The sequence below is a fragment of the Corvus hawaiiensis genome, chromosome 2 (assembly GCF_020740725.1).
Source record: "Corvus hawaiiensis isolate bCorHaw1 chromosome 2, bCorHaw1.pri.cur, whole genome shotgun sequence".
Classification (NCBI taxonomy): domain Eukaryota; kingdom Metazoa; phylum Chordata; class Aves; order Passeriformes; family Corvidae; genus Corvus; species Corvus hawaiiensis.
Window position 1 is genome coordinate 12,581,487 of NC_063214.1, and position 22,061 is coordinate 12,603,547.

A 22,061-nucleotide genomic window follows, 5' to 3' on the forward strand; every position below is an offset into this window, starting at 1 on the left:
GGAAGAGGGGCCGGGGCAGACCCCCCCGCAGCGGCCGTGCCCCATGCCCCGGCCCAGGCCCGGGCTGTGTTCTCCGGCCTCTCCCGCAGCCCCTCAGCTCTGGCCGCGCTCGCTCTTTGCCAGATGCAGCCGTGGACCGGACACAAGAGCAGGGCCCCGCCCGTGGCCGCTTCCGCAGAACAGCGCAGGTACCTGCAGCCATCCCCACCCGGGCTGGGCCTGCTGTCGCTGCTCAGCCGAGCACCGCGCTGGCAGCACCCCATGGAACATCCCTCCCTTCTTTGCCCTTCTCCTGCAGATGATTTGCAAATTCATCAGGAGAATTCGGGCGGAAGAGAGCAGCGTCACGGGCACTGGGGTCAGAGCATACCCTCACATCTTCAAAACCAAGACCAGTGCCGCCCTGCTGGATATGCTTGTGGAGGAGGGCGTTTCCAGCCCAAAGCAAGTAAGCAGCCTGTGGCCAGGGCTGGAGCCCCCCAGGAATCACTCGGCCACCCAAGCCACGCCCGCTGGTCACTTTAAGCCTTTGAGGCCATCACAGTGTGCTGGGAAGGGAAGCGCTTCTCTGCAGAAGCTGGGGACATTAGTCCCTCTGGCAGCTTTCCAACTCTCCCTGTGCCTTCTCCAGGTGCCCGCCGTGGTGAGGTACATCCACCAGTGGCTCCTGTCCAATGAGTATCCTGAGTACAGACTGTCCAGGACCCTTCTGGATCTGACTGAGGCCTACCCCACTGATGTGGTGATGACTATCCTGCGTGTGGCCCCATCATGTGACAGGTATGGGGCCCACCTGCCCAGAGGGCCCAGGGCTCACCAGCCCATCGCCCTGTGGAGCCCGTCCCAGGTGTCTGACAAACGCAGAGTTCCAGGGCCCTCTGGCTCCTCCGTTTCCCAGCCCTGGCATGTCAGCCCCCAAGCCTGCTGCCATGCTCCCTCCCTGCCCCTCAGGGGCCCGTCCTCACAGCGGTGGGCTGCCTGGGTGCTGCCTGTGAGGGGCACTGGGCAGAGGCAGGGCTGGCAGCCAGCTCAGGTCCCCGCTGCTGCCCAGGCCACGGTGCTGTGGCCGAGATCCCCCCTGAGACGGAGCTCTGACCCCACAGAGCTGCCACGGCCATGTGGAAGACGCTCATGTGCTCAGTCAGGACTTCAAAGACAGTCATGCCGCTACTCCTCGATGTGCTGGAGAGCTGGCCAGAGCACAGCACGCGCACCTCCGACGGGGACGACACAGACGTCTTTGCCCTGGCTGTGAGTTTCTGGAACCGGCCCTTGCTCGCCCCCGCGTCGCCGCTCCAGCAGTTCTCCATCCTCCTTCCCCCACTGCATCTGCCTGCCTCAGGCGCTGGGCTGAAACTGGGGCTAGGGGCAGGTTCAGGGGCACCAGGCCCGGTGCTCCCCCCTGCGTCTCCCCTGGCCTCTCCCTCCCACGCTCGGGCCCTGCCACATGGACACCTCGGCAGTGAGCGCTGTCTCGGCGTGGTCTGTCCTCTGCAGGCAACTCTGGTGATGTGGAAGATCCTCCAGGTGCCCTGTGTGCCACACGTAGTGACAGTCTATTTGCCCCGCCTCTTTGTGCATCTGCTCTTCCAAGTGTTCTTCAGCACAGTGGAGATGCCAGAGAAGGTCGAGAACTTGTGGAGAGCATGCCAGGAGCAACATGGCCTTGCCACCGACCCCAACAGGTGCTCCATGCCAGTCCTCCTGTCCCACCCATGTCCCCAGGGCAGGAGCCAGTGCCCCCAGCGTGACCTGGGCTTTGCTCTGCACACAGGTTTGCAGTGCAGACCCTGAAGGACCTGCTCTGCCGACTCTACTATGAGGACGTGGTGGTGGCCGTGGAACACAAGCGTGGCTGGGACACGCTGCTCAGTGCTGACACCCACCACCACGCAGTGGGTCTGCTGGCCAGGTGAGGCCCCCTCCTCCCCAGCTGCCCTCGGCATCTGTGCCCTGTGTCCCGGGTGCCCCACACAGTCCCCGTGGTCATGGGCCAGAGGGCCTTGTCACCGGGGGACGGCCGGCCGGCCAAGGACACTGGAAAAGGCCGGGAGAGGAGGGTCCCCAAGAGCAGCCGCCTCCCAAAAGACCCAGGTCCCCTTGCAGGGTGGCGGGGAAAGACCAGACCTGTGTGAGTCTGTCCTGGCAGAGGTTTGCCCCCCCGGCTCACGGTCTTGCTTCCTTTCTCCTCCTGCCAGGGAGATGTCCCGGGCCTCCAAACTCGTGCGTTTCCGGATCGTTTGCCACCTGTTCAGGCTGCTCAGCGGGGAGGAGCCACGCCGGGATCTGCCTGCCCTGGCGTTCCTTGTGGAGGTGAGCCCGATGGCCAGCGCAGCCTCGCGGAGCTGCCTGCCAGCTCTCTGCCCTCTCGTAGCCGCAGCTGCCCGGGACGGTGCCCGCGCCCTGTGCTGCTGCCTGGGCCCAGCGCTGCACGCTCGCGGGCTCGTGCCGGCCGGCTCCCCCGTCACTCCCCTGTGCCTTTCAGGTCCTCTCAGATCCCCCTTTCCAGCGTTGGCTGGACTGGAGTAGATGCGGTGACAGCGTCCTGGAGATCATGTCCAAGAACCTGCGGAGCGAGTGCAGGGAGAGGCGTCGCCTGGCGCTCAGAGGCCTTGTGGTGCTCAGCAAGCATCCCTCGATGGTGAGAAGGGGGCAGCGGCTGAAGCTGCGCTGGCAGCGTGGGGCTGGGGAACGCAGTCGCTTGGGCTTGGCTGGGCTTCGGGCACTGAGGCAGCTGCTCCCAGCTCTCCTGCCTCCCGGTTCAGCTGCCCGAGTGCTTCGGGACAGGCCTTTGGCCTCTGGGCCCTGCAGCAGCAGGGTGCGGTTGCACAGCCTTGTGTTCCGCACAGACCAAAGGAATGTGGAGCCTGACCGAAAGCCTCGTGGAGCTCCTGCAGGAAGACGACAGCGACGTGGTTGGGATGACCGTCGCCGTCCTCAGCTACTTGTTCCTGTACAGTGGTGCCCCGATACCCAGCCCCATCGCCCTGCAGCTGGCTGAGGCCCTCCTGCCACTCTTTGACAACGTAAGGCTCCGTGCCCCCAGCCACGGCCACTGGCTGCTGCCCGGACACTTTGTGCCCTGTGCATTTTCAGGCCCGTGCCCAGGTGGGCCTGGAGCGGCCGATGCGGAGGTCTGTCTTTCTTCCTTTCATACAGGATGATAGCCAGGTGCGGCTGCGCTCCATGTTCGTCTTCCAAGAGATGATGCCTTTATTAACGGCAAAGGGAAAAAAGGCCCTGAAGTCACACGTGCGCCAGAGCCTGCTCCCACTCTCCTTCCACTGCCATGACGAGGACTGGCACGTGGCCAATGTGAGGACTCCTGGGCTGCCGGGGTTCCCCTGGGAGGGGGCTCGGCCGCCTCCTGCCCTGGCGCCGCATGGGCTGCAGCATCCTCCTGGCCTCGGCACAAGGACACGGGTCCTGTGCCCTGGGCTGTGCTGCCATCTCCCGCTCTCTGCTGCTCTCCAGGCCTCCCGGGAAACGCTGCGTTGTGCGGCCAGCTTCCTGAAAAGGAGAGATCTCGAACGCATGCTGGACGTGGATCAGACATGGAGGTTCGGCGAGGGTCTGGTAAGGACGGCCTGGAAGCCCAAGTCGCAGCCTGGAGAAGCCCCCTGACTGCGGTGCTCCGTGTGTGGGGCTGGCAGCTGTGCCCCCCGCCCAGTGCTGCAGCCAGGGGCTCCAGCCTGCGCCCCACACGCTGCTCCCATCCCTGGGCCGCGCGGGCTCTTCTCCAGGCTCCTGTGGCCCCGAGCCGGGTGCCCACGGAGCCCCGGCCCCGCTGGGCTCTGGGGCGGGGGGGCACCGCGGCTCCCCGGGCAGCGCCCGGCCCTCGGCCCCCTCCAGAGCCCGGCGCCAGCGGCGCTGGCCGGGCCTCAGCGCTGTGCGGGCAGGGGAGGCCAGGGCGGGCCGCAGGCAGCGCCCGGCCAAGGGGCTGAGCCCGCGCCAACCCTTCCCTCCTGGCGCTCTCTCCAGCTGGCAGAGGACAGGAGCCGAGCGGCCGAGCACTCGCGGCGGGCCCTGCCGTACCTGCGGAGCCCACAGGAGTCCCTGCGACAGGCGGCCATCAGGTTCATTGGTGAGCCACGAGCCCGGGGCCCCTCCCCTCCCCGCCCCGCCGCAGCGCGGCCCCAGCCCCGGCTGCTGCCCCGGCAGCGGGATCCGGGCCAGGGGCCGTGGAGCCCCGCCTGCCCCCGGGGCTGCCACCGCCCTCTCGCAGCCGTGCCCTCGGGCGTCGGGATGCGGCGAGGGCCCGGGCTGAGCCCTGCCGGGGCGAGGAGAGCGTGCGGCCGCAGGGCTGGCAGCGCCGCTGAGAGGGAGCTGTGCCGCTGGGGCCGTGACAGGCTCTGTGTTCCCAGGCATCGCCGGGCGGCACCTGAGGGGCCAGCAGGAAGAGCTCCAGCTCATCTGCGAGGGTGAGTGAGTGCAGCCGGCTGTCAGCGGGGGCTGGCGGGGGGAGCTGCAATCCCTGCCCCGGCTGCGGAGGGCTCTGCTCCCTGCGCGGACGAGCGGCGGCGTGGGCAGAGCACAGAGAGGTTTCAGGGGCGCGTGGGGGATTTGTGGCCAGCACCTTCGGATGTCCAGGGGCCTTCGATCCCGTTGGTCCCTGCTCCCTCTTGGCCATGGCCAGAGCAGGCTGGGATGGCCCTGGCAGGGGGGGTCTCCTCGGGTCCCCGCAGATGCGGAGTCTGACCGTGCCTCTGTTCCTCTCTCTTGCAGCCCTTGAAGACGCGTCCCGTGACATCAGCCCTGCCGTTTCCAGCCTGGCGCGTCAAACAGCCTACGTCCTGCGGGCCCTGGAGAGAGCTCCGCGCTCCATCTTCCAGGTGCTGCGAGATGGACTCCGCAGGGCATGCAGGACACGGCCTCGTCTGTCGGGCCGTGGCTAGCTGCAGTGCTGCAGCTCTGCAGCGACCTGATCTGGGAGGCTCTCTCTGCTGGGGCCACCTGAGCCAGCGGGCATTTTTCTTTCAGATGGTTCTTTTCTTCTTTTGGTTTTTCCTTTATATGTAAATATAGAATGTGTTTGTCTGAGATTAAAAATAGTTCATGCCTCAACCATCGATATAAAGTTTTTTCTCATTATGAAGAAGCTACAACCAAAGATGCCTCCCTGAATGGTGGGACTTTGAACTGAAAGTCAAACTGCTGATTAGATAAATTGAGTTTGGGGTGGGGGGAGAGCGCAGCTCACAGAAGCCAGGTTTACACAGACCACCCCAACCAATCGAGGCGGGGGGAGGGGGAGGGAGGAGGTTTCAGGTTCACGGAGTAACCTCTGGTCAGAGGCACTGAACAGCCATCCTCCATTACATAAACCGGCCCGGCTGTGGAACTCCCAACCCCACAGGCCACAGCCACGGCACTTTCACGTGAGAGGCTTTGCAGCACAGGACTGTGCGTGATGCAACAGATCCAGAGTCGGCGGTGAGAGACTGCCCCCCTCCCCCAGGGGGACATGCCTGGACATTGCTACCTGGCTCGAGGGTATATAAACCCATCCGATTCTGTGCTTTCTGGGGGGACCTTCACCACCAAGAACACCAGCTGGAGAGGATCAGCGGAACATGGTGGGGATCCACGGCGTGGTGATATTTTCCTTATTCTGTCCCTGTCACTCTTTCTGTCCCCCGCCAACTATTTTCTACTTCTTTCTTTCTCTAATATTTACCATCAAATAAAACCCATACCATTGTCACTGGCATATGGTCTCGTTTGCACCTTAATTTGGGCAGAGGCATTTCTAAGAACCTTAAAAAGGAATTGTAACAGTGTTCTAATACACAGACTCCCAGGAGCTTTCTTCTGGTGCCCAGTGTCCGCAGGGCAGAGGGGAAGAGGGGAAAAAGGGTGCTTGTGCTCAGCAAGTTGCCTGGGCGTGCAGTGTGGAAGGGGAAATGGCCAGAAGCCCCCTGGCCTTTGGTGGTTCTGCTGAAGCCTTAACGCTGCCGACAGAGCGGCTGGGCAGGGGCCGGAGCTGCGGGGACGGCTGCGAGACGGGTGCCTGGAGATGGCCGCAACTCCTGTCCCAGGCAGGAACCGCCGTCTGTGTCCTCCTGCCCGTGCGTTGCTGGCTGGACTGCTGAGGGCTCCGAGGTGCCTCTCGATCCGGCCCCTCTGGAGCTCCGTTGGGGCTGCGGCGCTGCCGGGCCGGGCTGGGGGAGAGCCTGAGGGGCCGGGGTGGTGGGAAGGCCTGAGGAACCGGGTGTCAAAGGCCATAAGCAGCCCCCAGGCAGCCGCCTCGTTCCTGCCACCCGGCTGTTCCGGCACTTCCCCGATGCGTCTGTCTCCCAGGCCTGCGGCAGAAGCCCTCGAGGCCGGGCCTCAGCAGCAGGTGGGGAACACCCCAAGGTGCCCAGGCTGGGCCGGCTGGGGACAAGGAGGGCAGGGGGGCCATGCCGGGGCACGGCCACTGGCCGCTGCCAATAAGGGGCAGCGGGCAGAGGCAGGGCTGGCGGCCAGCCCGGGCCCCCGCGGCTGCCCAGGCCACGGTGCTGTGACCGAGGCCCCCCTGACACAGAGCTCGGGGCCCGCACAGCTGCTGCCTCCACGGGGAGGCCGGCGATGTCTCCTCGAGCAGGGCTGCCGAGTCGCTGCTGCCAAAGCGGCTCTGGACGCCGCAGAAACAGCACCAGAGCGTGCACAGGAACAGCAGCAGCCCGAACGCCTGCTCAACAAAGCATCCGCACCAGCCGGGATGCCAAACGGGGGGATACTGTGGGCACAACTGCACGTGGCTGGGCAAAAGGCTCCAGCAGAATTGGCCACAATGGCTTTCTCTTGCCTTGCCAGCCTCACAGCGACGCTCGGCAGCTTCGGCTGCAGCCCGTGCCCTTGACTGACTTCAGTGGCCGTGCTTGAGGGTGTTGTAAACGAGGCTGAGACTTTTTGGAAAGAAAAGCCAACTCCTTTATTTATTAACAACTGAGAGCGGGAACCCAGGATAAGCCCAGGCTCCGTGAGACAAGCCAGAGTAAACCAACACTCAAAAAAAGGACAGTGCGACCCACTGGGTGCTCCCTCGGACCCCAAGTTCCGCAGGAGGACCCCCGGATAAAGACCCAGGTCCATTCTTATACCCTCTGTCCATTCACAATTGGTGGATTTGGGATCCTTCTTCTGATTGGCTCACTTCCAGGGCTTCTATTGGTCTTTATCAACATGCACTTTTGTCCACTCATTTCCCGAGGGCGTTGAATGATTGGATAATCCTTTATCCAGTAGCGGCCCAAGATGTTGACATCACCTGCATGAGGTGATTTTCTAGTCCATCACGTCATCACGTCCCCAATTGCGTCTCCACCTGGTGCTCACACTCTGATATTACACCTGGGCAGTCTTGCAATATCCTCAGTTAACATGCCCGTTTGTTCAACTATCAACTCCCCTCTTTTATATCTCATCCAAACAGTAACAATCAACACCCAGAAACCGATTCATTTATTCCAAGGGCAGACTCGCCTTCCGCAGCCGCATTGGTGCCATCGTGAGAGAGAGACTCTGATGGGACACAAGCCCTGCGCTGCAGCTGCTGTCCCTCTCCTCCATGCAGGCCCATTAAAGACACATGCATGAGCTTCCAAAGCAAGCTTGGACTTGCTTGGAGCAATGGAAGAAGCAGCCGGCACTGAAGAAAAGCAGGGAGCGGTGGCAGATGTCCAGGGGGGGCGGGAAGCGCTTTGGTGTCTGCTGAGGAGACGGCCCAGTTCCCAAGCTCAGGCTTTGCTGCTAGAGGATCCTGCTTTGCTCTTGCTGGAGCTGGAGGCCATTCCCTACCAATGCATGGCCACTTGATCCATTGTTCCTGGATCAAGTCTGCTGGACCTGTGGCAACAAGTGTGTCCTGTGTCCCTGTGACAGCGGAAAAGGGCAGGACATGTCTGCTTCCAGCGCCTGTCTTGGCTGCTCCTTCAGGGTGCTGGCACCATCATCAGAGACACCCAACGGCGTCTCCTCCCCGAGCTATCCCTATCCTCTGCGCTTCCCCAGGTGTCTCCCTTGACGTTCCCTGGGGAACCTCCCTGCTTGTGGCCATCCATTGCCGTGCTCAACAAGGACGCAGTTGTGTTTGGACGTGAGCTGCCACAGCCAGACATGCAGCAAGTGGAGCGTAGACTATCAGAGGCTGGGCCGATTCCTTTTTTTCCAGAATGCAAGAAAGACAGAAAGGCACAAGGAAACGTCACAGTGTCTCTCTAGAATCTCTTTGTCCTGTGAAACTCAGCAGCTGAAGCTGTTCTGGTGCTCCTGCTAATCTCCTCCATGAAAACATTCATTCCAGGAAGGAGCAATGTCGGGGTCTCCTCCCCCCACCATGTAGCCCTGGGAGAGGGGCCCTGAGGGGACAGGCACGGGGTTTCCTAGCCCCTGCTCAGCCTCGTTCCCCGTTGGTTGTTTTGCGTTTCCCTGCGCGGGCAAGGACCCTCGGGTCCCGTGATTGTAAGAGTTCCTCGGCAGAGCTCCGGCCACGCGGCTGGAGAAATAACCATCTCTGAAACATCTACCAAGAATCTGTACATATATATTTCTTTTCCACGGGCCTCATTGGCTGATACACATGTTGCAGTATCCCCACTGTAACAGGGGCTTTCCTTCATGTTCCACATTTCAGATACTCAGGCTACTTACAGTCTTTTACAAAGCTGAGTTTCAATTTTAAAAGTTTAATTTTGATGGCTGAAAGGACTTAGTCTGCTTGATGTTCAAGTTGCTGTCTATTCAAAAAGAGGGGTAAATCACTGTAGTGATCAATACTGCTTTCCTTGTGCAGGCTGAGGCCCAGGGGAATGAACTAAGAGGTATTTGAGCCATAAATCTCAAGTTCTCTAACAAGCTGGTAATTTTTGGGGTAGGAGACAGGCAAAGGCTTCCCTCTAGTCATAAGGGAATTAAGGTGTTACTGGTTTTCGTGTTGTACAAGGTATTGCTAAGAAATTATTTGGAAGTTTCTTTATGCTCCCTTTAAGGCTTATGCTATGTGTGTGGGGAAGAAAGAAAAATGTCTTCCCTTTTGTCAGCAGAGTTCTTGATGGACTGGGAGGAAGCAAAACCAACTAGAAACAGAAAAGCATAATCTTGATATTTAGCCAGGAAAAAAAGGCATCTAATGGGGCAGCACAGCTCATTCCTTATTTTTATTGGCCTTGGAGTTGCTTAGATTTTTTCCTTTATTTATTTTCATAGAAATAACTCCACACACCTTTCAGAGTACTAGCTGCTGATGTACTTCCACCCCCTTCAGCCTTGAGATAAAATACCCAAGAACAAAACTAACATTCATAGGAGCAAGACAAAGGCTGCACAGCTCCTCAAATCTGCAGCATTTGACTCAGACTGTGAAGCTAAAAGTGGAGGAATTTACCAGCCCTAGAGGACAAACAGTCATATTTCTTGGGAGGACATATAACTTACTTGCCTGTGGCATTTCTCTAGACTTTGTTCCTGACTAAGGGTTTTCCTGCTGAAAGCATAGTCCATTTTCATTTCTTTTCCCCACGAGATCTTATGACTGCTTTACTACTTTCATTTACAGCAGTAGTGCTGTCATTGTAGTGCTGCACCTCAGTATATTTGATCACAGGAGGGATTTATACGCAAGCTTTTATAACACATCGCTCAAGGCTCTTCTCTTTCAAGATTGTTTCCTCAGTTCTTGAGCTTTTATGAAGTGCTGATACCATTTAAGTAAAATGACTGGAAATATCTGAATGAGACTTTTCACTGATCCAAACTATGCTAGGCAACATCCTCTCCCATGGAGGCCTACAAGGAAGCCAGAGAGAGACTTTTCATCAGAAACTGTAGTGATAGAACAAGGAGGAAGGGTACAAATTCACAGAAGGTAGGGTTAGATCAGATGACAGGAAGGAATTCTTTTCCTGTGAGAGTGGTGGGGCACTAGAACAGGTTTCCCAGAGAAATTGTGGAAGCCCCATCCCTGGAAGTGTTCAAGGCCAGGTTGGATGAGGCTGTCAACAAACTGGTCTAGTGGAAGGTGTTGCTGCTCATGGTAGGGGGTTGGAACTTCACGATCTTTAAGATGCCTTCCAACCCAAACTGTTCTATGATCTCACAGCATCCCTACACCACATGATCCTCACCGGGAATATAATAGAATCATAGACTGGAGATGAGTTGAGGCACATGGACTCAGAATGAAAAAAACCTACATCAGCAGGACAGAAAAGAGTCTATTCAGCTGACAGATGCTGTTATGTTTTCCTTAAATTTCAAACAGAAAAATGCAAGCACACTCTGTGCAGATCATTTATAATAAATCCATTGGTTCCAGGCATGCTCCCCACGTTCAGGACTGTGTGCTTGCACATTGCAGACACAACCAAAAAACCTCAGAGGGATGTCAAAATGAACTGCACAGCAACTATCATAAAGCTGGAAATCCTGTATCACCACACAAAGTCCTTCCATGTGCATTTTTCTGTCAGAAAGTAATTTGGGTGATACAGACAACTTGGAAGTCTGTGACACCTATAAATTATAAACAGGTTTGCAATTTATATTGCCTTGCACTGAATTAAAATCTAAGCATCCTAAAATGGCATAAGAGATATCAGTGTATAAATTTTGTGTAAACATTTTACCTAAGTGCATGAGCAACTACTTAAGGCACACAACAGACAGGCATAGTCACATGTCAGAGACATCTAAACTAAAAATAAATAAAAAAAAGAGTTGTCAGAAAGAAGACAAGTTAAGCATAAAGGACTATTGAAAGGCAGAACTTACTCCAAATGCACCAGAAGAATGACTAGCAATGTTAAAAAAAAAGATAAGCAGGAAAGGGAGGAAAGGAGACATCACCTTTTTGGAAGGGGGATAACAAAATAAATACATGAGGCAGAGTAAGGAAAATTAGAGAAAAAAGGAGAGAAACTCACTTTTCTTTCAACTTCTCTTAATGAAATTTTTAAAAAAGAGCAAATTAATGAAAAAAAACCCCAAATTTCATCTCATTAAAAAAAAGTACTTAATGTAAAGAACTTAAGATGCACCAAAATATGTCTGCAGATTCAACTTGAGCTAACTTGTCGGCTCAGGGATGGTGAGACATTTTGAAATTTCATTTTCTTTTGATTAATTATACTTTTCAAGAATTCCCCAGCATTTTAATTGGGCTTTGTACGCATCCTCTGTCATAATGGGTAATAGCATCAACCTCTACTATTCAAAATTTATTTAACTTTATAAATTAGAAAGAGCTGTACATTGAAGTAGGGAATGTAGACATTTTCTAAGTAGTTGACAATAGCCAGAAGGAAATGCAAGATATCCCATTTAGAGATGTTACCATCATTACTGTTTATTACATTCATCAGTGAGCAGGCTGCTCCAGTCACTGTTGAATCCCATGGGTGCAATTCTATTTCATGACAGACTATATTTAAACACTTTTGCTTAGTGGTATGGTCTTCCTTTCACATAAATTCAGTGTTTGCTACACCAAACTAGACACAGGATCTGCCTGTGGGGAAACTGTAAAATTGGTCTCTAAATACATTGAACAGAAAATCAAGGAAATATAAACCCAGAGCACGCCAAAATATTTTGTCTCTTGAAGGTAACAACGATTTATGCAAATCCGTTTACTCTTTGTGTTGCAGGCATTAAGCAAAGCCAGGGCTCACTAATGAGTTATCAGGAGAATGGGAGAACAAGCTAAATGGGGAATCCTTTTAGAGATGTCAGTGGTAAATTGGGTCTATCAAGACTGCAATAAGAATACACAGAGTAGTCAGTATTAGGTTAATCCCCTTTGTTGACTTGAAAGGTTGGAATTTAGCTGGACAAAAATAAGGAAAGCTTTTGAGTCTCAATCAGTTTTGTATGTCCAGGCATCTATCACATATTTAAAGTACGGGATGCCTTTTCTTTTTGCCACTGCAAAAAGAGGAGCCAAAAGGAAGCATTATATGGGTGCCTGTATCATCAGGGTATTTTCATAGGGAACATAAGGAAGAGATTGGCAGGGGAAGTTCCATCCTTCAACCTTTCTTCCATTTATACTGAATTAAGTTAGTAAAAGTACATTTTTCTTAATACTTGGAAATATTTTCCTCATCCTATCCCTCAAACTGAAGACTTAAAAGTAGGTTGAATTCTAAAGTTTGTTGTGCCAGCTGATTGCAGCATTGGTGGAAAGCAAAATCATTATTTATCTTCTGTCCAAAAAAAGAGTCAAGGACCAATTTTCCTATATTGACCTTCCGATTAAATCCATGATATGCATATGACAAAGCCCCAAAGACATAAGAGAAGATTTAGAAACATTCATTAGATGGTAATTTTATTTTTGGCTTAGATGTTTGGTCAGTGGTGGTGTCTTTATTTTATTTGAGCTTATTTTGCATCTCTTACAGCACGAGCATAACCAAACAATCCTGTGGTAGGGATTCAAGTCAGCAGAAGCCAAATCTCTGCTTTGAAATTTTCTAATATAGTTTTTGCTCACTCCTGAGACCTTTTATTACGTGGCACAGCTGAGTCAGACCTGGCAACCATCCTTTAGTTGAGCAGGGAATGTCTCAATCTGTTATGCCAAAGCCAGATGGCCATTTTTTTGCAAGTGCTTTCTAGCTTGAAAAGGGAAAAGTCAGGATTCTGTGCCAAAGACTCAGCCCTTCTAATCCATGGGTTAGGGTCAGAGTTGCACAAATGCACCAAGAGGGGCATGGGGAACAGACTATGATTCCCAGAGCTCATTTGTTGCCTATAATTTAGGATACTCAGAGAGGATAATGGTTGGGGGATCATTAGGGTTAAAAAAAAGATAATAACTAACAAGTAACAGATGACTGCTGGGAAATGCATAAAGGCATGTTTGTGTATTGTGTGGGCAATAATCTTGTTTACAATCACACCACCACAGATTTATTATGTGTCAATGCAATGTTTTATAAAACCACATTTTAAAATATTATCTTGCATTCAGTGTTTGCCACCACATCAATTGCTAAAATTATGTGCTTGCTTCAAGGTATTTTTTTTCTTAAAACATCTGTGCCTGTGTGATATCAGCAGCGACTTTGCTGCTAGTTCCAATCACCCTTGCATAAACTCATGTAAAATATTTTCTCCACCCCCACAGAACGACGTGTGAATTTTGCTGAAGCATTTAGTTTTCAGGAGTGAACAGAAAATATATTTGGCAAGCCACAGGAAAGACTCAAATCCCTGTAGAGCTTTTTGGGAATTTATCTTAAGCAGTGTCCAAAATGGATTTCAGAAAAGCTGTTTAGTATGTCCAGTCCCTCATTTAATCTACATATGTTTGCACAATTATTGCTCTAATAAAAAAACATAATGATAAAATGAAATACTGTTGCTGGTGACTACTGACAGCTGGAGGTCAGAGAGTAAAAAGCTTTTAGAAGTTCTATTAAGAAGTAAAAAAAGATGAATGCATAAATACTGTCAGGAAATAACTTATCACTGAGCTGCTACAGCATTCTGACATCTTTGCAATGCAATTTCAGTTCAGGTCACTTCCTATTCTACATGCCTTTTTTACTGTTTACTTTTCTAAAGTATAATCATTTATCAGATGTGATTTCAAGTGTAACTTTTGAGACACAGTGGAGAAAACATTATACTGAACTATTTTATCTGCAGCACCACATCCTACACTCCGTGACAGAACCATGGATGCAGCTACTGTATATTTGCCATCCAGGAACATTATCAGCTCTTATGCTTTTGGCATAACCCAGGAGACTGAGGCAATGGGAACTTTCAATTAAAACCAGTGTTTTCTAGCATGAACTCAGCTGAGAAGGATTAAAGATTTAGAAACCAGAGGTTACAGTAAGAAATAAACATTGCCCTTGTCATTCCGATTTAACTGATTAAAGGTAGTAAACTTTTTTTCCTTTTTTTTTTTTTTATGGACTCAGTATTTTTTTCATGTGTTAAACCACATCACAGGCTACATCACACCAGGTTCAATCACTGTACTCTGTGCAAGCAGAGAAACCTCATTAGAGGATATCACTTACAGAATTGTTCTTTGGAAAAAAACCCATCTTTTGGATAACTCAAAAAAGATCAAACAGCAGACAAGGCAGTTGTCCAGATGAACCAATAAAACCTTTTCTTTAGCTGCAATAAAGGTGCTGGAAAGTCACTATGTCTTCAAGCATTCCTTGATTTTCCTCATTTACTTCTCAAGTCCCGATCACAATCCAAAGAGAAATTTTAACGAGACTGAAGCCGAATCCTCATTAATTAACACCTACAGGAGAGAATTGAAACTTTCAACAATAAACTGCACTTTCTCAAGCCTTATCCAGACCAGTTTTTCTTTAATGATGCTTCAGCTCTCAGAGAACTGAAGCCCTTTTCACTAATGGACCCAAACTTGGTTTGATTTTCATCACCACTGCAACACAAGGCTGTGTGGTACAGAGGAGGAAAGTTTAAGACAATGGACCTGGGTCAAAGACTCATGTTCAGGGGAGAAGGAAACAGTTTTGAGTGTCAGATTTCTGGTGTCATGCACAGCTATCATGATTTCCCAGTCAAGGTTTACACATAGAAGTAGCTTTATCCTTTGTAGGATATTCAGTTACTATACAGCCCTCTGAGATCAACACTTTACAACTGTGACATTGGGTATTCAGAAATTTTGCCTCCCAGTGTATGTCCTCAAGTATAGGTGAAACTAAAAGCATTTACAGTAGTCAGTCTGTCAGATGCGGTATGCTCAGATTTCATCTTTTTCTTATACCTAGAAGAAGATCTGCCACTAGAGTTGATTCCATGGATCATTTGAAACTAACCATCCTTTAAATTATGTCTTGTAGTTGTGACACTTGCCTAAAATACCTGCACAGGTCCATTAAAATTTGTACCCATTCTCATTCAATCAAAAATTCAGAAAAATTCAAGGAATGAAACCCTCTGAAGTATGAAAGTCATCAAAAGGGGAAATAAATGGAAAATTTTTCAGGATTTGAATTTTTCAGAAATCAGAAATCAGGGTCCTTAGTCCTTCTCTTATTTCAGATTACACAGATGTACCTCACATTAAATATAATTAATAACAGGTGGAACAGAATTTAACTTCAGTTAAATTCATTCCTCAGGTATGATAAACTTATTATATATACTGAAAATATCCAAACAAATGTAAACAAGTATTTAAAAAAATGTTTTGAATAAGACCAGTCTAGTTTACAGGATAATTTAAGTTCAGAACAAGAAGGTATGACCATGGCATCACCATTTTGTGCTTTTAAAAAACATAGTAGCCCTTATCAGCTACTGTATCAAGGTCCAATTCCAACAATGTTTTATTCTAGTCTATAAAAAAATTATCCAAGTTTTTAATTTCTTGCATCACTGATGTTTAAATTCATTCCTATAGGAAGACTTTGCCCTTGACAGTGCAGTGCCAAGTTTGTCCTACATATAATTATTATTATCAACTTAGCTATCTCAAAACTCACAACAACACAAATGCAATTTCCTTCTCCAGTAAAAATATTGTCATGGCCCTTCCCATCTTCTCTCTACTTTTAATCTCTACTAGAAAAGTTTAAGAAGGAGATTTCCATCCTCATGTGCCTCTGATACACTGAAGAAAGGAGGCATCTAAATTGGCAAAGGTCCACCCAAAAATTTTACCCTCAGCCAAGGTGGTCTGGTGCACGTGGCACCAGAGCAACAGCTTGCTGGCCTGACTTGTACTCAAGGGTTTATCAGTGAATTACTTGGGGAATTAAGACATCACCTCATTTTGCTACTTCACTTAGTTGCCAGCTCTCACACACTGTTGCCATGGATCTGATCTAAAGTTCTCATGACTCAAATTCCAGTTTTGTTATTATACAGATTCTTATTGGGGGGTAAAAAGAGTTCCAAAGTCTGCTTTCTAAAATAATCAAGACCAGATAATAAAATATCTTCAAATTAATTTAAATTTTTCATAATTTGTTCATGATCCTTTTATTTTGCTAGTGTATTTTAAGCATTCAAATTTCAAAATACTGAAATTTTAAGCTCTTCAAGCCCTGCCACTTATCTTGCTCTATTTGACTAGCACTTTTCACAGTGGCATTCTAACTTTAGTCAAGGCTTCGAGACATTTTGCTTAGTACTTGAAAAATGTGCTGCCTAAAATCAGGGCAAAAATACAAAAATAATATATAAATGGTCTTTTCAATCTAACACAACCTCAAATTAGGTTTATCTGTAGCTGAATGAAAAATAGATGTATTATAAGAAATAAAAAACATATTTTGTTGCCATTGATCTACTTTAAAGTAAACAGATATTTTTTCAGTAGCCTTACAATGTTTATACAGGCATGGAAATGTTCGTAAGCAGGCACTCAGTTCACCAATCAAGTCATCTATATTTCCCTTTTTTTAAAATAATATATGCTCTCTAAAATCATCAATTAATACTAAAAATGAAAAATAACCACCATTATGCCATGGATGTGACTGGATCCTATTCAAAGCTACTTAGCAATAATTAGGGCACCAAGACAGCTGTTAGCATTGAAAATGGATAGTTGCAGTTATTATTAGTTAAATAAAATTTGATGGATGGAAATAAACTCTTGGTCTCAAATGTATTTGGGAAAAGGAACCTCATGCTAACATAGAAGCCAATACTACAGTAAGCGTGACTCAAGTAGGGCTTTTCCCCTGTGATTCTTCATAGTTCAGGTGTTTCCATTGTTACAGCAAAATAGATTGGAAGTAACACTTCAGATTGATAACAAAACCACAGCAAAACTCTGATAATTGAAAAAAACCCAAGCCTTTTGTTTACGAGAGCTCTCTTGCACTCACAGATAATGATTTCTGTTGGTTCTACAATGAATATTACTTGAAAATTACAAGACAAAGAAACTAAGAAGTACTTAAGGCTTTTATGTTTACCAGCACAACAATGTCTCAGGTAAGTGCCTGCAATTTTCTGGCTTCTACTTGTCTCACCTTCCAGTCTGGTCTTTGTGGAAAATTATTAACCAAGAGCTTTAGTTATCAAAGTTCTACAGCTACCTGCCTGGAGTTTCAGAGTTGCTAATATTGGTCAAAAACTAATACTCTTAAAGTAGCAAACTCAAGGAGAAATTTATCTACTGTGTACTACCTGTCCTATTTAGACTTAAAACCACCTTTTCTATAGGAGTAAAAAGAAAAAAAAAAAAAAAATTCAAGAAATCCCTGTTGGACACACATGAATTTAAACCATCCAAACCTCTTCATGTTAAAAAGAAATTAATAAATGATTAATAAATTAGCATTCATTTAAGAAAAATTGCCAAAATTTGTAATAAGTCTATCTTCTGCTCAGCTGTGAAGGAAACAAACTCTGGTTAGGGAACTGGTCTGCCACAGACTAACAGTCCCTGCTTCTATTTTCCCTGGCTCACCTCCCTGAACAGACTGATTGCTAATGCCACAAGCATCAGAACTAGAGCACGTGTGTTCCTGAGACTTTCACTTTCCATGGACGTACATGCATGGATATTCAAGCAAATGAAATAAAATGGCCTTGAACACTCTGAAAGTTATTTAATGGCTACAATTTTAGAGCTTATTCAGAGGATGTACTTGTTTTGTCACGATTATAGGAACAGTCAAGGGAAACATTTGGTCAAAAAAACATTAAAAAGACAAAGATTGATAGTGGTGAAGGTTATTGTTGCATTGATTTCTATATTTTGAGCAGGTATTTTACATTCAAAGAGCTTCGCAACCTTGGAAACCCGATGAAATGCAGGATATAAACATTGAGTGGTGCTTCTATCAAGGCAACTGGTAATGGAAAGAGATTTTATATAGTTACTGATGAAATGTCTCACTTTTATACCATCAGTGTTGAACTGTTGGCTGATAGCTAGTATTAGGGATGTTTATTTTGGAGAGGCAGGAACCTTTCCTGTCTCTTTTTATTCTAAGCAAGAAACTGTGAACCCATCTTTAAATAGTTTCATCCTTCTCTCTATTCCTGTTGAGGAGAACTGAATACACTTGTCTCTGCTGACACTGAAAAGTAAGCAAGGAGAAGGACAGTAAAAACCTGTTTTACCTTCATCAAAAAGGAGCACTGCAGTTCCTACATTATTTAAAAACTTTGTAAAGTTCCTTTACAGCCTCAGGGAAGTCCCAGATTGAAATAATGTCTCAAGGGGAGCAGAGATCGAACATAGCAGTAGTTTAGTATCTTCTATGTCCTCTGCTGGGTGACTGTATGCTGCCCTGGCAAGAGAATGGGATTTTATGATCTAGTAATGGGCCTTTTCCATCTCTAATTACTACCTCACAGGGGCACTGTGAAGATTATTTAGTTAATGTTTGCACAGCTTTCTGACCATGTAAAGCACTGTTAAAGTGCTAAGCATTACTATTATCATCCAATTACACAATCAATCCAAATTTGAGTAGCACTAAAGTAAGTTCCAGTTCCAGTTATGCTAATGAAACTGCAAAGGGACTGTACATCCAGAAGTTCCTACCGTACCCAGTGCTACTTCAGTACCTTTGAGAATCCTCATTACAGTGACTTTCCCCAGCATACATTAAACACATATTTACCTGACTGTGAACTTCAGGTATGTGCCTGAATAGGAACAACGTCAACCAGTACAGCACTGACACACAGATGGTGAGAACTGAGATGCTTAACTGATGATACTTATGCTGGGGTCTGCAATACCAAAGCATATATTCCAAATGAACACACAGTCCAGGCTAATTAATCTCCTGTTTAGACTAGTAATGCCCTCACTGAAGAATCAGCAGAGCCCTGGGGCAGAGTTCAGGTGGGGGGAATGGCTTGCCTCTATTTCGGAATTTAAACAGTATTGAAGTGATAGACAAGATTTCCCATCTGCCTTTACTGTCAGCTGTGGAAGTTCATCAGGTAAAAGAATGGAGGGAGAAGTTAAATCTCAGTGCAGAACTGGGCTCCAGCATCACTGAAATATGGCAAATATCTGCAAGCAGACCAATAGAGAGGAGGAGTGTTTTGTGCCTTTCATTTCTGTGCTTCAGAGACCCTACCTAAAAGCTAATTCCACTACAGCTGAGAATTGGTGTTTAAAAATAAAAAAAAAACCCAAACCATAACCCTGTCCCATCAGCTATATCAGTAGAAGCTTCTCTCCTCAACAGAAGCCCTAGGAAGAGGGAGCTTTCCCCTCTCTAACATCAGTTATTACACAGCTTGGATATATGAGCTCTTTCAAGCTGCCCCTTTACTATTTTAACTGGTCATTAAAGATCAGGATAGGATAGGTCTTCATGTTAGTTTGGAAAAGACTTATGGGATTTATTGATGGTTCCCCCTCTCCCTGTGCATTTCTTTATAGCATAGTTGGTGGCCTACTTCCTGGGATTATTATCACTACCCAATGGATTTCCTGACTCAGCAGGCATCTGGCGCATTGGATACTGCTCTTGACTTCTCCTGATGCTTTCCTTTGGTTTGTACAGCTGTAGATTACATCCTTGACTAAGGAGTTTACATGTGTTAGACGGTCCTGGGACAATAAATGCACTGCATATTCCAGGAACTCTGCAGAGGTAGGAGCTTTGTGGGAAGTGGGAAGTGTCATTCGGGAAGGGTTTTTAGTCCTGGGTTTGCAATATCACTGTTAATACACAAGGAAACAATCAGCTGAGCTGTTTATGTCTTCCCTCTAATTGTTTTTTTCTACCTCCCTTCAACGGTGTCTTTCCACTTACAGACACTCCTTTTCACATCCCTGCAAACTTTCTCTTGTAACATATTTAAAAAGAAAAGAAGATGGGGGAAATAATGCGTTCAAACCATCGTCGCACTGCTCAACTTGTGTGTCACACAGTCTTCTTTGCACACAAAGAGTATCCCGGTCTGCAAACAGTTTAAGTTTCTGTAAGAAAACCAAGTGCAACTGTTCCATCTGCACTCTTTTACACTCTTCCTTACAGAAGGAAGAGAAGGAAGGTGTGACTGAGGCTATGATCATCTGTGACAGCCTCAAAGCAAACCAGGAGTCACTAATTCTGAAACATAGCCCTCAGTTATCCATCCAAAAATATATGTGTCACCTTAAGTCTCTCAGTACAGCTGTACTACAAAAGCAGATTTATTTTATTTTTACCAATATTTTTATCTGAATCTTTAAGAGACTTTAAAGCCTTATTCATACTTGAAGAATCTTAAGACTACTTAGTTCTGCCTTTATCTGTATTCTTTAACACATTAAAATCTCAATTTATTAAACTCTTAGAAGTCAAAACGGCTTCTAATATACATAATCCTAGCAATCCTGTGAAGGCAGTAGAAGCAAAAAGGAAAACATAAATAAAGGGATTACATTTTCATCATAAAAATATGATTCTTCAAAACATGACTATTCAAGATTACAAAATACTACAACCTATTACATAACAACTTCAAAAAGCAATACCAGATAGTGCTGTGTCAAGACAGAGAAAACTGAATCCAAGCAAAACCTTTGGGCATCTGGGTATAGATATGAAGATACATATATGCTGAAAGGAGCGTGTAATGAAAGCATTATCTTCAAATATTGGGCCCCAATTATGATGCTGTATAAATGAGGAGACGGTTTGTCAGCGGAATGAAACAGAAAGAAACCTCTTGGAACCATTTTGATAGATATGAGTGTGATTTAATTTTATTTCTGGGTGATTACAGTTAAGGCTGTTAATTACTTTGTTTATATAAAAATGGCAGTAACTGACCAAAAACATCCCTCCCAAAACCCAGCTGTCCTGTTTCTAGGATATAAAAATTTTCTCATCTTTAAACCTGCAGCAATGCCTCCACCACCAGACAAAAAATAAGAAATGATATGGCTACTATTTCATTAAACTGTATGTGCTTGAGCATTATTACTGACAAGAAATCTTTCAGCATATTATTCAGAATCTTACAGAAACTTCTAGCAAGTGCCCTGCAACATGGATTATCAAAGGTTTTCTTGTACAGTATGAAAGTTTTTGAGCATGATGTAAATTACTGTGCAATCACAACAAAAGGTACTGTGCACAGAATTACATTCCTTAATTGAATATAAATATGTAATAATATGATTAGAGAATCAATTTCTTTTGTGATGGCACTAGATTGTCCCAAGAATTTACATGTGATGTTCCTTGAAGAAAAACACAGGACATATTCAATCTGTACTTTTTTGTTTATATTTCTGCAATATTTTGGTGTGATTTAAGGTCTTTTCATTTTAGCTTATGTGTGCATGTGTTTATATATATATATTTTTTTTTTTGGTTTGGTTTTGGGGAGAAATTACATTTGTTCTGGTTTACTTTTTAAATTTTAAACCAAAAACCAGATACACGGTTTTCTTTATGACCTGTTGTAACAATGCAAATTTTCAGATGAAAAAATGTAATACAGATTTCTGTTACAGAAATTAATAATAACAACAACAGTTACAGGCTCTGCGCATGGCTCCCAGGTGGAAAGGCTATACTCACCTCTGTGAAACACTGGTTTCATCCCAGATAAAATGAGAATGGTGTTTCATCTTGTGATGGGTTGACCTTGGCTGCTGGCCAGAAGCCCACCCAGCCACTATCTCCTCCACCTCAACAGAAGGGAATAAGATGAAAACCACCCAGGTGAGCCTCACCCCAAGCAGGTCTCTCCTTGTGACCTTGTTATCACCATGGGTTGCACCAAGTCCCTTCACGGCAGGAATGGAGTCGTGGCCAGTCCTGCTCCTTCTCACTCATTTCTTCTGCTCCACCATGGTCTTTCCAGGGGCTGCAGGGGATCCCTGCTCAGACTCCTGTCTCTCACACTGTTCCCCTCACCCTTCACAGCCAGGCAGGTTTTGCCCTTCCTTACACAGACTGTTCCTGAGGTGCTTCTGTCAGCTGAGGGGCTCGACCATGCCCTGCAGCGGGTCTGTCTTCATTTCTAGCGCAAGAAACCCTATGACATTGGTTTTCCTCTTATTATGAATTAGAGACCCTGCTGCAGCTGTGGGAAAAGCACAATTACAGCTCCTACCTTATTAGAATCATGAAAACTTAAAATATCCTGAG

At 47.3% G+C, this 22,061-nt stretch overlaps 1 long non-coding RNA gene across 1 annotated transcript; it reads left to right on the top strand.

Moving 5' to 3' along the window:
- The first annotated feature begins 4,092 nt into the window (after positions 1-4,092).
- Positions 4,093-5,069, top strand: LOC125322000. The gene is made up of 2 exons (XR_007201799.1): positions 4,093-4,421; positions 4,726-5,069. It is a non-coding gene; the product is annotated as an uncharacterized LOC125322000 (long non-coding RNA).
- Positions 5,070-22,061: the final 16,992 nt, after the last annotated feature.